The sequence below is a fragment of the Pan troglodytes genome, chromosome 20 (genome assembly GCF_028858775.2).
Source record: "Pan troglodytes isolate AG18354 chromosome 20, NHGRI_mPanTro3-v2.0_pri, whole genome shotgun sequence".
Lineage (NCBI taxonomy): Eukaryota > Metazoa > Chordata > Mammalia > Primates > Hominidae > Pan > Pan troglodytes.
This window is the reverse complement of record NC_072418.2, coordinates 7,681,833-7,696,144: the sequence shown is the minus strand read 5'-3', so window position 1 is coordinate 7,696,144 and position 14,312 is coordinate 7,681,833. Positions and strand designations below refer to the sequence as shown.

Genomic DNA, 14,312 nt, shown 5'->3' with positions numbered 1-14,312 from the left:
TATAATTTTCTGTTCTTGTTGTATCGACTTGTAGGATCATCTTTTGTTTCTGGCTAGGGAACCATAGTTTTCTCATTTACAGTGACCACATTTTTTTTTTTTTTTTCTTTAGACGGAGTTTGTTTCTTATTGCCCAGGCTGGAGTGCAATGGTGCGATCTCGGCTTACTGCAACCTCCGCCCACCGGGTTCAAGCGATTCTTCTGCCCCAGCCTCCCAAGTAGCTGGGATTATAGGCACCCGCCACCACGCCTGGCTAATTTTTTTGTATTTTTAGTAGACACAGGGTTTCGCCATGTTGGCCAGGCTGGTCTCGAAGTCCTGGCCTCAGGTGATCTGCCCACCTCGGCCTCCCAAAGTGCTGGGATGACAGGCGTGGGCCACCGCGCCCACCCTACAGTGACCACACTTACCAGAAATCCTTTTTTGAGTCTGCACCTGGTGGCAGGTTGTTGACATAGTGTGATTCATTTCACCCTCCAGACAGCCCTAAGGGACCAATATTATTATTTTTTTATTTTTTAATTTTTTGAGACGGACTCTTGCTCTGTCGCCCAGGCAGGAGTGCAGTGGTGTGATCTCAGTTCACTGCAAGCTCCACCTCCCGGGTTCACGCCATTCTCCTGCCTCAGCCTCCCGAGTAGCTGGGACTACAGGCACCTGCCACCTCGCCCGCTAATTTTTTGTATTTTTAGTAGAGACGGGGTTTCACCATGTTAGCCAGGATGGTCTTGATCTCCTGACCTCGTGATCCGCCCGCCTCGGCCTCCCAAAGTGCTGGGATTACAGGCGTGAGCCACCACGCCCGGCAGGGACCACGATTATTATTATCCCCATTTACAGACAGGCAAACTGAGGCACAGCTAGAGTAGGGAGACACACAGGAAACACACAAACCGGCCAAAATATAAAATCATTCCAAATCATGATAAATAATCTGATACTGAAGTAAAGATGATCATGTGGTCACCTCAGTGAGATGGTCTGGGAGGGTCTCCCAGAGACTCGAAGAGCAAGGAGGAACAATTGGCCTTGAGAAAAGCAGGAGGAACAGCATCCTGGTCAGAGGGAACAGACAGTGCAAAGGCTCAGTGGCAGGACCTTACCTGGTGTGTTGGAGGCACAGCAAGGAGGCCCGAGTGGCGGGAGCAGAGTGAGCGAGGGTGAGAGAGGGCGGGGAAGGGGGTAGGTTATGCAGAGCTTGGTAAGCTGTGGGAAGATCTTAAGCTTTTACTCTAAGTAAGATATTTCCTATCTCCTCCCAGCACTGTTGACTCCAGGAATTTTTGCTCTGTCGCCCAGGCTGGAGTGCAGTGGCGTGATTAGAGTTCACTGCAGCCTCAAACTCTCACATCCAAGCGATCCTCCTACCTCAACCTCCCAGGTAGCTGGGATCACAGATGTGCACCACCATGCCCAGCTAACTTCTAAAACTTTTTGTAGAGACAGGGTCTCCCTATGTTGCCCAGGCTAGTCCCAAATACCTGGGCTCAAGCCATCCTCCCGCCTCAGCCTCCTAAAGTGCTGGGCCAAAGTGCCTGGCCAACTCCAGGGATTTTAAAGACTGTTTTGTTGTTTACTTCTGTTGTCCACAGCACTTCAAACAACCTGGGAGGGGGGCCGGATGCATGGCCTGAACGGATGGGTTTCCCAAGCACATGCTAGAATGTATTTTTTTTTTTTTTGAGACAAGTCTCACTCTGTTGCCAGGCTGGAGTGCAGTGGCGCTCAGCTCACTTACAACATCTGCCTCCCGGGTAGAAGCGATTCTCCTGCCTTCTGAGTAACTGGGACTACAGGCACGCGCCACCACGCCCAGCTAATTTCTGTATTTTTAGTAGAGATGGGGTTTCACCATGTTAGCCAGGCTGGTCTCAAACTCCTGAGCTCAGGCAATCCACCTGCCTTGGCCTCCCAAAGTGCTGGGATTACAGGCGTGAGCCACCGCACCTGGCCAATGTATTTTTTTGTTTGAGAGGGAGTCTCACTCTGTTGCCCAGGCTGGAGTGCAGTGGCGTGATCTCAGCTCACTGCAACCTCCGCCTCCCAGGTTCAAGCAATTCTCCTGCCTCAGCCTCATGAGTAGCTGGGACTACAGGCATGCACCATCACACCTGGCTAATTTTTGTATTTTTAGTAGAGACAGGGTTTTGCCATGTTGGCCAGGCTGGTCTCGAACTCCTGACCTCAGGTGATCCACCCGCCCTGGCCTCTCAAAGTGCTGGGATTACTGGCGTAAGCCACCGCGCCCAGCTGCTACACTGTATTTTAATTCTGTTTTTGATGTATTTAATCTGTTTTCTTTGACTGCTCACAAAATCCCTCAGAGGTACTAGTGGTTGTCCCCCTTTTCCAGATGGGGACAGCTAGGCTTACAGTGTTGCGGCCACTTGTTCGAGGTCACCTCCCAAACAGGTCACTGGGCTGGGGTTCGTGCCATGATCAGCCCCTCCACGATCAGCCATCTCATTTTACTGTGTCTCCACCAATTCTCCAAGGCTTCAGCACCCACTGTGCGTGAGAAACCACGCTAAGCATTTGTGCACAGACCACCCCATTTGATCCTTCAAGATGGGATCGTGTTCCCATTGCTTGGATGAGAAAACTGAGGCCAGATTGTAAACGGTCAGATCAGGGTCACCCCCCCAGGAAGAAAAACAAAGTAGGCTCTGCAAACGTGGCTGCTGCACTGGCCGCTGGGAAACTCCGAGCTTAAATTAGGTTCCTTGTTAAATTATTCATTATCTCCTCTCTTTTCTCCTGTTTATGACTTCCGCCTTATCGTTTTGTTCCCCGGGTTAATGCTTTTTGTTTATCTGCATCTTTGGCCCGGAATGAATGAATCAACAATTTTGGAGGAAAAAAAACCCAATTCTAAAGTTGAGTTCCTCTGTTGGGCACCAGGCCTTCTCCAAATATGTGCCTTGAGGAAATAAATGCTTTCGACATGATCAAAACACAAGGACTGATGTGCAATCTTGCTTGGTGGCTGTGAGCCCTCCAACCCCCTTACCTTTGTCAATATCCCCCTTTTATTTTTTACTTCCGCTCTGTTTTTTTTTTTTCCTTATTTTTGAGAGTCTCACTCTGTCGCCCAGGCTAGAGTGTGCAGTGGTGTGATATTGGTTCACCGCAACCTCTGCCTCCCGGGTTCAAGAGTTTCTCCTGCCTCAGCCTCCCAACTAGCTGAGACTACAGGCACCTGCCACCACGCTCGGCTAATTTTTGTATTTTTAGTAGAGATGGGGTTTCGCCATGTTGGCCAGCCTGGTCTCGAACTCCTGACAAGTGATCTGCCCACCTTGGCTTCCCAAAGTGCTGGGATTACAGGCATGAGTCACCGGGCCCGGCCTCTTTTTTCTTATTATTCCATCTTCAGGCACCAGTGGCAGCCAGGCTGCCACATTATAGCAATTCGTCATCACACCCTCCTTAGGAGTAGGGGCTACCTTGCCCCATTTTACAGATGAGAGCTGAGATCCAGAGGCAAATCCACTCTACAGATGGGGAAAGTGAGGCTCAGGGCCTCACACAGCAAGTCAGTGTTTTAGCTGGGTTCCAACTGTGGCTCGTCCTGACTACAGGGAAGCAGGGGATGGTAATTAGGTGAGACCTGTGTAAAGTGCTTACTCTATAAGAAGTGCTCCATCATCCATTCATTCATGTGTTCAGCCTACACATAGGGATCTCTGGAGCCACACTGTAGTGTAACTAGAATAAAAACGGGATAATGGGACCAGGCGCGGTGGCTCACGCCTGTAATCCCAGCACTTTGGGAGGCCAAGGTGGACGGATCACTAAGGTCAGGAGTTCAAGACCAGCCTGGCCAACATGGTGAAACACTGTCTCTAACAAAAATACAAAAATTCGCCAGGCGTGGTGACAGCACGCCTGTAATTCCAGCTACTCCGGAGGCTGAGACAGGAGAATAGCTTGAATCCAGGAGGCGGAGGTTACAGCGAGCCGCGATCACGCCACTGCATTCCAGCCTGGGCGACAGAGTGAGACTCCAACTCAAAACCAAACAAACAAACAACAACAACAACAACAACAAACCGGGATAATGGGATAGAGTGGAGTGGGGCGTGGCTGGTAGCTGTTGTCAGGGAGGGCTTCTCCCAGGCGCTGCTTATTTGAGCAGAAATTGGAAAGATGAGAAGGGGAAGATCTTGGATGCTCAAGTTAGAGGAACTGTAAGAAGCTGGCTGAGGCGGGAGGATCACCTGAGCCCAACTACTCAGGAGGCTGAGGCGGGAGGATCACCTGAGCCCAGGAGTTTGAAGCTGCAGTGAGCTATGATCATACCACTGTACTGAGGCCCAGGTGGCAGACCCCATCTCTTAAAAAGCAAAGAAGGAGCAGCTGGTTTTTCTGGATCATTGACATGGTGGGGGGGAGGGGACAGGGTAATGGGCGCTAATGTGAAACGGCGAGCTGCAGAGAGGAGGCGGGATTTTATTCCAAGGGTACTGGGGAGCCCTGGCACAGTTTAGGGCAGCGCACAGAAAGTGCCATGCCCTTTGCACCCAGGACGCTGGGGCTCCCGCACGGACAGTAGCCCCAGGGGCCCTTCCCGCCGCCGCCGCCGCCACCATCACCACCACCGCAGCCGCCCACGTGTCCCGCGAAGCCCCGCTCCCCACGTGCTCCCGCGGCCCTTTAAACACCCCGGGGCCACGTGACCGCGCTGCGCCGTCCCATTGGCCGGGGGGCGTGGCGGCCGCGCGGCTGCGCAGTGACGCGCACGGGCCGGCCCTGCCCCCGACCCGGCGGCGGCGGCGGCGGCGCTGGCGGAAGGGATGACGTCACCGGCTGGGGGGGCGCGCGAGCCGGAGCTAGGGGAGCGCGAGCCGCAGTGAGTGTCCTCGCGCCGCCCGCCCGGCAGCCCGGCCGGCGCGCGCACGCCGCGAGCCGCTGGCGCTCGGGCTCCGCTCGGATCCCATGCAACAGCCAGGATGTGAAGCGGGGCAGAGCCGGGGGAGCCCAGCCCAGCCAGCCTCCAGGTAAAGCCAAAAAAAAAAAAAAAATCATGGATTAGAGGAAAAAAAAATGCAGGCGCTCCAAGGGGGGTCTCGGAGGCAGCCGAGTGGGCAGCGCGCCGGCTTTGTGCCGGGGAAGCCTGCACGGCCATTGTGCTCGGAGGATGCTCGGCTGCAGCCAGTTGCACGCCCAGCCGCTGCGCCCCGGTAGCTGCGCCCGGACAATGCCCCGAGGGACTGGGCCGGGGCCGCGCTGGGGGCGCTCGGCAGGGGGGGCTGGGGGGCTTCGTCCGCGGCGTGGGAGGGGGCTGGGCTGGAAGCGCCCGGAGCGCGGCGTTGGAAGCTGCCCAGCGCCGCCGGCTGCACCACCCCGGGCTGCGGGCGGGGCAGAGGCGCGGAGGGGGGCGCGCGTGTGTGCGGAGCGGTTGCCGGCCCCGGCGGCGCCCGGCCCGGGTCCCCGGGCGGGTCCTGGAGGCAGGGGGCGCTGTGCCGGGGGATGGGGGGCGTGCGGGCGCCCCGGAGCGGAGAGGAGCCGGGACGGGTGGCTCCAGGCAGGGTGGCTCCAGGGCTGCTGCGCCCGCCGCCTTCCCTCTCCGGGTCCCCCTCCCCTGGAGACCCCCGAGTCTACGCCGTCTCCGCTGGAACACTCCGGGCCCTGTCGTTGCCTTATGGGAGGTCGCCCCTCCGGCACTCGGGCATTGCCCCACCCTTCTGCGGCCCCGGCGCCCCCTTCCAGCCTCCCCACCCAGGGGCGAGCCTCAGCCCCCAGCCCCAGGGGCTCTGGCAGGCAGACGCGCACGCCCAGCACCCCAGTCTCCCCTCCGCGCTGGGGGCCCCGTGGGGATCCCGAGAGTGGGGAAGCCGCCCCTGGAACCGCCAGCCCCGCGGGTTCCGCACGCCCCGGGAGCCCCCGGGGGCTGCGGGGGGAGGGGAGGTGACGTCATCCCGGGGGGCGGGGCCGTCGGCACCGGGTTAAAGGGGGCGCGGGGCGTGCCCTGAGGGGAGCCCCCCAGGTTAGAGTGCCCGCGCCGTGGGTGCGAGGGTTCGGCCAGGCTGCGGCCAAGTTCATCTCTCTTGATGGGAATCTCTCCTAAAATTAAGATCCTCCCCTTCGGACCTCCCCCTACAAATCCTGGACATTTCCCAATTCCCCCCGTTCCCAAATTGGGGAACTCCCCTTCGGCCGCTTTCTCTCTAGAATCCTCAAATCAGGGAACCTTTCCCACAAACTGGGAATCTTTTTTTCAACCACACCCCCCGCCCCAAATCTGGGACCTCCTTCTTCGGTTGACCCTCTTTCCCCAGTCTCAAATCGTCTTCTCGTGGGTCCCTAAATATGCAGCTTCCAAGAACGCCCCTTCCTCTGCAACCCTTCCTCAAATCCAGCCACCTCCTGGGACCTCATTCCCCCAAATTAACAAACCTCCCAGAGCCTCATTGGGGGTGCCTTGCCTCCCCCTTCTGGGCTCAGCTGGGATTCCCCTGTCCCCCCCCCGTCACAATCTAGGGGAGCCCCCTTCTGAGCATGGGGTCCTCCTGCCTCTGGCCGAGACCCTAAAAACACATCCCGGCAGCCGCGGCTAGTGAAGCGGGTGTCCGAGGTGTCGGAGTCCCGGCTGAGCAGCAGGGATGATACCTAGAAGCCGGAGGAGGCAGGAAGAGACCCCTAGGGTCCCAAGGACAGGGACCCACACGCTCCGGGCTCCCGTCCGCCACCACCCGGACTTTGGCTGCTGGGATTCTGGCCTCCTCTGGGTGCCCCCCTATCGCTGCTGTCCTTGGGGTGCAGAGGGTGACGGCGCCTCTTTGTCTGGGGCGCCCTTCTTCCCTCTTTCTGCCGCCTTTCGCCCGGGAGAAGGAAGCCATCCCGCGCCTCTGCTCCTGCGATACCAGCGGCAGCTGCTGGAGCGTTTATTAATGGCCCAGGGACTTGGTCGAATCTGCCATTTGCATAAGTCCCCTCCCCCTCCCAGGGTCCCTTCCTTTGTGCCCCCTCCCCCTGCCAATCGCGCCTGCCTTCTGTCCCTCTGCTCTTCTTTCTTTGCCAGCTGATATTTTGGCGGTGGAAGGCAGGCAGCTGGGGCTGGGGGCGTCTGCTTCCCGCCCTCAAATCCCACAGCCCCCAGCTTGGGCCTGACTGAGTCCCCACCTGGGCATCCCTCCCCTACCCCCCCGCTGCCCTCCACAAAGCCTTCCATGGGACATCTCTTTCTGGCTGGCAGGCTGGCGGAGTCTTCATTCTTTCCCTCCGGGAAGCAGGGTCCTGCCCTGTTCCCCAGGCCCGGGGGACACCCTCATCATGACGGTGCACTTCTGCATGGGGGCTAGGCCTCCCAGCCCCCTGGGGGCCACCGCCCGCCATACTCCATCATCCTGAGAGTTGTTCTAATTGGGCTCAGGCAAACAAAACGTCGCGGGAGACCCAGGCTGCCTGGTGAGCTCACGCACTTTTCTATTTCTGCCACCCTGGCCGATGACATTGCCCCTAACCCCCCAGGGGGTGACAGAGACTGGTACTGTCAGTGGCCGTCCAGAGATGCCGTCCCAAGAGGCGGTGGACTGGCCCGCTCCCCACTCCCCGCGGGAGATGGGTGACAGGTCATTTTGGTGTGGCCCGGCTGTGGCGCTGGAGGGTGCTACTGGTTGGCAGGTCAGCTCCGGGGACGATTTCCCCCTCTCCAGGAAACCTTGAAGAGCCTCTGAAGTCTGCGTGAGGTGGCGACAGAGAAGGGGACATTCAAACCCCAGGTTCCTGCCTGCTGCCAGCAGAGAAAAAAAAATCACTCCTTATACCCCGGTTGAGCGTTCAGTGCGCCTTTTTTCCCTGCCTCCCAGGGGATTTCAGGCATCGTCCAGTGTCCATGGACCCTGCTTGGAGACACAAGTCCATTTTCCCCCAATTTCCACCATGGAACAGGGGGAAGCTTCGTGGATGCCAGGGATTTCGTGGTAGCATCTGGGTGGGGAGACCTGGAGCCATCACTGTGCACCCATTTTTTTCTTCTTTGGGTCGCATAGAGCCTGGGGCTGTGCCTGGGTTTCCCCAGACCTGGTACCAGTCTGGAGGCAAATCTATTTCTGCTCATCAAACGTCTTTCTGGGAGGTGACTTGGTTTCCCCTTCTGCCTTCGGGGTTGGCGTTGAACAGCGGTTCACAGATGTCTGAGGGCAGCGCACACCTCCACTTGCCAAGATGGGGAGACCTGTGGCTTCGCTGATTATTCCAGCGGCTGCATGGCCCCAATACAATAGTTAGTGGGATGGCCGGAGAGGGACGGGCAGGGACGGTGTGACTTGGTGGCGCGACGTGGCATTTCTACCCGAGCGCCCCGTGGCCCCGCGTTCACCTGCTTTCTGTGACGGTGCAGCCGCCGTGTGCGTGGGGGAAGAAGCGGGGCGTGGAGAGAGTTCGGGATGGGGGCGAGCGGGAGGGAAAACCCTAAAAATAAAAAGGGATATTTATAAACCCAGCGGGTTTGGGGGATAATTGACAAAGCTTAATGTTTTTCGGCTGAGAGCAATTCCTTCCCCCTGCTACCCATTAAGCTCCATTTGCAGAGTCGGTCGGAGCCACGGGAAGATCTTGAGATGAGCTTTAGGTTTGGCGGGCGCAGTGCTGACCGCTGTAGCCCCCTTCTGGGAGGGTCTCGTGCGGAAGGAGACAGGGGTCCCAGAAAGGGGCACTCCCCAGCTCTCCTCTGCATCCAGGGTAGGCTCCTGGCTCACCTTCCAATGGGTGGGTGTCCTCTTAGAATTTGCAAGAAGGGTGAGAACCCTTCTCGGGCAAAGCCTGTGCAGGTTGCCCTTCTTCCGTCCTTCCCTGCGGCAAAAGATGCCCAGGGAGGGGAATTTGAAGAGAGACGCCCCCCCCCCACCCGCCGCCGCCCCACCCTCCAACCGCTCACCAGGCAGAGTGGCTCAGCCTCCGGTGGGGACAGGAGGAGAGGAGATTAAGACATAACTGCTGTTCCTCGCAGGATTCGTGTGGCAAGCTGATACAAAACAAAACAAAAAAACCAAAAATTCACCGTGGATTCACGGACAAAGGCACGTATCGGGGGCTTGAAGGTTTCAAGGGCTTTTTAAACTGTGAATTTTGTCATCTTCACACCTTGCCTTGCTCTGGAATCGGAAAGCTGCCAGCTTGTGGCTTGCGGGGCAGAGGAGAGGGGATGCTGGAAGGGGATTGAGGCTCAAATGCATGTCATCTTATCACCAGGTGACATTCTGAATTGAGGAAGGGGGACACGGAGAGAGGAAGTGAAGTGTAGGGGATGTGATCGAGGGAAAGGGTGGCTGTTGTCTCACGCAGAGAGTGGCAGCCCCAAAATGTCTAGGAAACAGGTGACACCTGGGTCTCTCTAACCCTGAGGTTCAAGAGTGTGGAGTGTGTGGTTTCCCCCCACTCCACCTTTTCCTTTAAGGAAAGAAAAGACTCTCGACCAAAAAGGGAAGAAAAAAAAAAACCCGACGTACCATTTCTGTCTTGTCTCTGGCTGATATTTGAGAGGCGCTGGGGAGGGGGTTGTGTGTGGGGAATTTGAAAAATCAATTGGCTTACACTTCTCCAAAGGCGAAAATTAACGGGTAGGAGTGATTCACGGACAGGCCCTCCACTTTCACATCGCTTTATTTTTGTCTCTCTCTTTTTTTTTTCCTCCTCCTCCTCCTCCATGGAGCTGCCGGTCCCCCAACATCGTGGCCTGGCCAGACTGGACCTGGGGGCTGGTGCTATTCTGGGCTAGCCGTGGAATCCCCTCTTCTGTTCCCCGGAATCAAGGCACCCTCTGCGCCCCGCGGAGGCCGAGGGGATATTCCACATCTGAAAATAAACCCAGGTTTCTGTGCGGCTTCCTGTTTCCTTCTGATTCCCGCGGATCCCACCCTGGTTGGGGGTTCAGAGCTTGGATTTTTGGATCATGGGGACTCCCTCCTCCCGTCCCCATCGCCGTAACTGGGGCTGGATCACAAATGTCCTGTTTCATGGGGACAGATTTCATCTCGTACTCTTTATGTTATCTGGGTGGCCTTGCTCCTTTTAAGTTGTTTTTGATCTTTGCCATAAGCCCCTTATAGGAAGGGCCAGCTGTCTCCTGTTCCCCCTACCTGGAGAACTGAAAATTCCCCTTTTTCTCCCAGATCTCACCTGCCTGCCTGCCTTCCTTCCTTCCTGGATGACTTCCCCTCTTCCCTTTCAGTTCTCCGTGCAGGAGCTTCCTCACTTACAGAATGAGGTTACCCCTCTGGGTTCCAGGTCAGAGCCCTGACTTGAGCCACCCGCCCCACTTGAGCTGTGCAAACTAGGGCGGGTTGCCTGACCTCTCTGTGTTCTCTCATCTCTAAGATCAGTACAGTCGCAGTCTGCGTCGCGGCGAGCCTTGACATGAGATGCTGTGGGTAACACGCCTCCCCTGGCTCTCAACGCGTCCGCTGTCAGTCGCATGCATCCTTCCTTCCGCTCCTGGACACCCAGACGGGTATCCGGCGGGCGGAGAAGCCACGGCTCTGGAAGCCTGGGACCCTCGGATGAGGCAGGCTGTGGGGAGAGAGGCTGGGAGGATGGCCCATCGTCACGCTGTCACGTGGGTAATTGAGAGTTAGCGGAAATTCAGGGGTTCTGGGGAAGCGAGGTTGGCGCGTCTGTGTGTGTATAATTTAATGCCGCTTATAATTAACCCCCGTGATCAGCAAATGAGGGGATGTCGGGGGGATAATAACAGCTGCTCCGACTATTTAGAGTTGGCGCCCCATGCCAGGCCCTCTGCTAAGTAAGCAAGTCAGTAGCATCCTCGTCTCCTCCAACCTGCCGTCCCCTGTCAGCAGAGTTGCTGTGATCTGAGCCCTATTTGGCAGAGAGGGAAACTGAGGCACAGGGAGGGGCCTTCACTGGCCTGAGGTCACTTCACACAGCCCACAAGCTGTTGGCTGCCACAACCTGGATTCCTAACGCCTGGAAGGAGCTCTGCCTGATTGTCAGGGATGTTTGTTTGGACAGCAGTCCATCTGCTGGGGGGGCCACCTGAATCTCTACAGAGACACCCTCCGCACACACACACCCCAGGGCTCTTGACTGCCTTTTCTCAGAGGTTAAGAGCAAGGATGCTGGACTGAGGCTGCACGGGGTTCAAATCCCGGCTCTGCCGACTTGTTGGCTGTGTGACCTGGGGCAAGTTGCTCAACCTCTCTGTGCTTCCGTCTTCCTCATCTGTCTATGGAGAAGAGTAACAGTGCCCACCTTGAGGGATTGTTAGGAGGAAGAAATGAGTTAACGTGTGTAAGCACAGATTCAGAATGGCACCTAGAATGTAGCTGCCACCTCTATTCTGTTTTTGTTATTCTTTTTGACAACATGGGAGCTACACTGATATGTTGAAGGACCTGCCCAAGAGGGGCTCTCCAGTGTCCACCCCCGCCCTCAGCCCCCCTGTGGGGTCCAGCACCAGGGAGATGTCAGGATGACTCAGCCACTGCAAACTGGGGCGTTCCCCTTCGCTGGCTGCTTAATCAAGGCCGCCCCACTTCTGCGGCAGGACTGGGCGACTGGCGGGAGCTGAACCACAGGGGGCCTGGATGGTGGACAGGGAGGACACGTGGCTGCCTTGGGAGCTCCGGGCACTCCAGAGACTCCACATGTGGCTCCCAACTTCCAGAGCCCCTGGTGGGCCCGAGTGATCACCAAAGCGGGGCGTTTGGGGGGGATTTGGGGCTTTGACAGCAGTCATTTGATGGGCACTCAGGAAAGTGATCGGTTGACAAGCATGGTGTGCGAGCGAGCATGCATGCATTCATTCGAATATTCACCAGTTCATTCATTAATTCATTCATTCCATCAGGATTGCTGGAAACCTGCTGCTGAGGAACTTGGAAGCCGGAATCTAAGCAGCTGTGGGGCTTGGGCTAATAATAAAGCTGTTCTGTGCCTCAGTTTCCTGATCTGTAAAATGGGTGCTTTGACATTGCCTCTATCATGAGTGGAGACAGATGAACAGGTGTGGGGGGCGCCAAGGACAGAGACTGAGAGTGGCACCTACTGCTTTGTGGCTGGAGGTGAGGGGGGCGGAAACAAGAAGAGAAGAGTTGACTTTAGCTGGGGAAGACCACACAGGACCCCCCACCCCAAGGAGTTCGAATCGCATTGTGTGTGTGTGTGTGTGTGTGTGTGTGTGTGTGTGTGTGTGTGTGACAGGACTCACACTGTTGCTCAGGCTGGAGTGCAGTGATGCCATAATGGCTCACTGCAGTGTCTTAACTCCTGGGCTCAAGCAATCCTCCCACCTCAGCCTCCCAAGTAGCTGGGGACTATAGGCATCCACCAGCATGCCCAGCTGACTTTTGTATTATTATTATTATTATTATTTTTAATTTATTTTTTTTTTTTGTAGAGATGGGTTTCACCATATTACTCAGGCTGGTCTCGGACTCCTGGGTTCAAGCTATCTGCCTGCCTTGGCCTCGGAAAATGCTGGGATTCCAGGTGTGAGCCACCACACCTGGCGAATTGGCATTTTTTATTTATTTTTTATTTTATTTTATTTATTTGAGACAGTCTTGCTCTGTCGCCAGGCTGGAGTGCAACGGCGTGATCTCAGCTCACTGCAATCTCCGCCTCCCGGGTTCAAGTGGTTCTCCTGCCTCAGCCTCCCGAGTAGCTGGGATTACAGGCACCCGCCACCACATCTGGCTAATTTCTGTATTTTTGGTAGAGATGGGGTTTTACCCCGTTGGCCAGGCTGGTCTCAAACTCCTGACCTCAAGTGATCTGCCTGCCTTGGCCTCCCAAAGTGCCGGGATTACAGGCGTGAGCCACCGCGTCTAACAAATTGCATTTTTTAGATGTGCAGTCAGAGTTCTCTGAAAGCCCCCAGAGCTGGGCTGCCAACATCAGGATCAACAGAAAACCTGGAACGTTGGAAATGCTTCTTGGAACATCTGTCAGGCCAAGGCCCAGAGAGGGAGAGCAACTTGCCCAAGACCACACAGCCATGCCTGCCTGCATGCTGCTGGGCCTTGCACAGGAGGATGGACAGGGACCCCTTTCACCAGTCCAAAGGGAGAAACCGAGGCAGGAAGCCATGGCGGGTGTGTGATTCTCAAGCCATAACGCCTGTCAGGGCTGGAGTCTCCACTCCAGCGGGTCGTGTGGGCCGAAAAGGCTCCTTCAACCTCCAAGGAAGCCCTGAATGGCTCCAGGGCCAGATCTGTTGGTTTTTCCAAGGAAAAGCAGAAATCTAGATTTTAAGTAAAATTGCCCAATTTTGGCTGGGCATGATGGCTCATGCCTGTAATCCCAGCACTTTGGGAGACCAAGGCGGGCAGATCACCTAAGGTCAGAAGTTTGAGACCAGCCTGGCCAACATGGTGAAACCCCGCCTGTACTAAAAATACAAAAATAATCTGGGCATGGTGGTGCATACCTGTAATCGCAGCTACTTGGGAGGCTGAGACAGGAGAATCGCTTGAACCTGGGAAGCGGAGGTTGCAGTGAGCTGAGATCATGCCACTTGCGCTCCAGCCTGGGCGATAGAGTGAGACTCTGTCTTAAAAAAAAAAAAAATTGCCCTATTTTAACATCCTTGGGTTCAAACATCTTAACATGGCACAGTACAGAAATCCGGGGCCACCGTGGACTTTGACCCCTTCCCCAACAATTAAAAGTTGCGTGACTTCTGACACCTCCATTGCCGTCCGCGGGCCTCAGTTTCCAGGCCTGTGAAATGGGTTTAAGACTCCCAGCCACCTCTGCGGTTCTTTAGAGGCACCAGTGTGATAGCTTACAGAGAGTGCTGAGAACAGGGCCTGGGCCAGCGTCCGCGCTCGATAAACGTTGGCTCTGATTATATTAATATTGGTCATAATGATAAACTTGACTTAAATTAAATGCTGCGTAGAAGGAAGCCGGCTGTCCCGCGGGGCAGGGCTGTGAATTATCTACTGGCGGCAGGACCTGCTTCTCCATCCCTCGTTCTTTCTGTAGCGCAGTCGTTTGCTCTCGGGGCTGGAGCACCCGGGTTATCAGTATTACTCATTGAGTGTACTGCTGTGGTTCTCAACCGGGGTCACTTTTGCTCCCCTGGGCACACTTAGCAACGTCTGGGGACATTTTTGGGTGTCATGTCCAGGGGGGTGCTGCTGGTATGGAGTAGGTGGAAGCCAGAGATGCTGCTCATCTCCGTGTAATGGCCAGGATGACCCCATCCCAGATAATGACCCCACCCTCATGTCCACTGTGCTGAGGTTTAGAAACCCTGATTTTGCCAGGCATGGTGGCTCACGTCCGTAATCCCAACACTTTGGGAGGTTAAAGCGGGAGGATTGCTTGAGCCTAGGAGTTCAA

The 14,312-nt window shown here is 56.1% G+C and overlaps 1 protein-coding gene across 10 annotated transcripts in view; it reads left to right on the top strand.

The window, feature by feature from the left end:
* Nucleotides 1–4,853: 4,853 nt before the first annotated feature.
* The window catches only part of PTPRS (protein tyrosine phosphatase receptor type S), a 134,663-nt gene continuing 125,204 nt past the window's right edge, over nucleotides 4,854–14,312 (top strand). For 5 of the 10 annotated variants that reach the window (XM_003316019.6, XM_054673216.2, XM_001141178.7 and 2 more), the window contains exon 1: nucleotides 4,854–5,002. The gene's annotated coding sequence lies outside the window, so the exon portion shown is untranslated. The remainder of the gene's footprint in view (nucleotides 5,003–14,312) is intronic. The other 5 variants (XM_054673219.2, XM_054673218.2, XM_054673215.2 and 2 more) reach the window with 1 other exon arrangement.